This window comes from Lactuca virosa, chromosome 3 (assembly GCF_052849685.1).
Source record: "Lactuca virosa cultivar CGN04683 chromosome 3, Lactuca_virosa_CGN04683_v6, whole genome shotgun sequence".
Classification (NCBI taxonomy): Eukaryota; Viridiplantae; Streptophyta; class Magnoliopsida; order Asterales; family Asteraceae; genus Lactuca; species Lactuca virosa.
The window spans coordinates 131,620,808-131,622,929 of record NC_136428.1 but is presented as its reverse complement, the minus strand read 5'-3'; positions in this window follow the sequence as shown (position 1 = coordinate 131,622,929).

Genomic DNA, 2,122 nt, shown 5'->3' with positions numbered 1-2,122 from the left:
ATTCTTATTTAAATCAGTACCTGAGAATCGGGGCGTTACACCATTGCTGCATGGTTACTCGAAAAAAATCAATCAACATTGTTATTAATTGGTAGTTTTCGTGCTTCTCTTGAAAGCGCATTGATTTACTCGGTGTTGTTTGATGTCATAATATTGTACTGAACCATAGGGAAACATGACCTTGCCCATTTCTCGAAACCGATTCTATCTATCCATGTACGACAGTCTTCGTTTAGTGCACAACGTAGCCTACCCATGCTTTCTTTGAAATCAGACTGTTGGTAAGCTTTTGCAGCCTCCTAAAAAAATATTTATTCTATCTTATTTGCCGATCTTTGTTCTCATATTCCTCAACAAATGGTGACAACAGAGTCCGTGATATGCATTTGGGAATACAACTTGAATAGTCATTTCAACTGAATTGGCTCTATTATAATATGATGGCCAAAGACGACATGTCCCCACTACATTATGTGAGTCCTAATAAAAACCATATCCATGGATCCCCACTTTCAGTTTTTCCCGACACCAAATGCAATAGGGAGGATTTGGTTATTACCATCCATGCCTACTGCTAGGAATATGGTGCCCAAGTATTTCCCTTTAAGGTGTGCTCCGTCAATGATAATAATAGGACACAAACTTGTTTGAAACGCACGAACCTAAAAAGTATTTTAATATTACTCATTAAAGTGAACATATGTGTAACAACATTAAATATAAAGAACTCATTATATAAGAAATGTTACCGCGCAACCGATAGCCATGAAAAAGTATTCAAATTTGTTGTCATAACTTGTCTCTATATGTGTAACCGTCCTTGGATTCTTATTTTGCAAGTTGTAACAATATAAAGGTAGTCTATAAAAGCTTTCTTCAGGGGTCCCTCTCAACAAATTTAGAGCATACATATTAGCACTTCATGCTTGCCAGTATGAAATATGTACACTAAGACGGTCATTTAAAGTTCGTTGTATCTGTTTCCCCCGCAATATATTACTTGTACTATCAACTAATATGCCCTTCAAGAAGTGATCCAATACCTTTTGTTGGATTGTCGGTGATGTGGACGTAGATGTGTGTTTGAAAAAGTGTGTTTCTTCGATAGTTTAACCATTTGAAATGTATAGTATTATGTTTGTTACCCGCCGGTCATAATTCTCCATAAAGCAAATAGCTTCAAACTTGTCTTTTGTGGATTTTTTCATTTTATATTGGAAGCCTTCAATAACACTTTTGAATCCTAAATTAAGCTTAACTTGTTCTTTGCTTTTGAAGAGTTGGTATAACTTCACATAGGATGTATAATTGTGGGCTGTGACACCTTTAGTTTCTTTTAGCTAATTCGGGCAATGGTAAAGCTCAAGCATACCCTAATGAGTGGTTTGTGTTTCTTCATAATCGGAAAAAGAAAATGGAAACTTTTCCTATTGTGGTTTTCGGGGTTGTAAGGGTTCAGTTCCCCCCTCTTCACCTTCAGTATCTTCCCCATCAAATTCAGTGTAACTTTGAAAATGTTCAACTGGCTCTCCATGTGCAATTATATTACCATCATCAACCAACATCGTTAGTTTTGTCTCATCATTTACTGATTCATCAACTTCAACTATAGGAGAAGCATCAGAAACAACTTTACCTTTATACCTAAAATCACCCCATCTATAGGGTCTTTTTAAGAAGGAACATGGTTGGTTTTCATAGGTAATAAATTACAAATTTGGTTACTACCACACCAGAATACCCATTTCCACCAAAACGATTTTCCCCGACAAATCGATGAATACCACTTTCTATAACGTTATTAACAATAAACATTTGTACCGTGTTGGGATGCATACTACTAACAAAACTAAGAAAATATCTGATATCACTATCGTCAATAATCTGTATAACTATATTTGATCAAAGACATTGAAAAGTAGACGTATTTGGTTAGTGTGTAACCTGAACTTGGAAACAACCAACGTAATTAACCCAACGAAGTTGATATCATTGCTTATATCTACACCAAAACATGTGTAGTCTGGAGCAATATATTGCATAGATCCCTCGATACGCTGTCATTGCCCTCTACTAGAGGCACTCGAAAAAATCTTGTATATATACTCATTACGGAACGTGT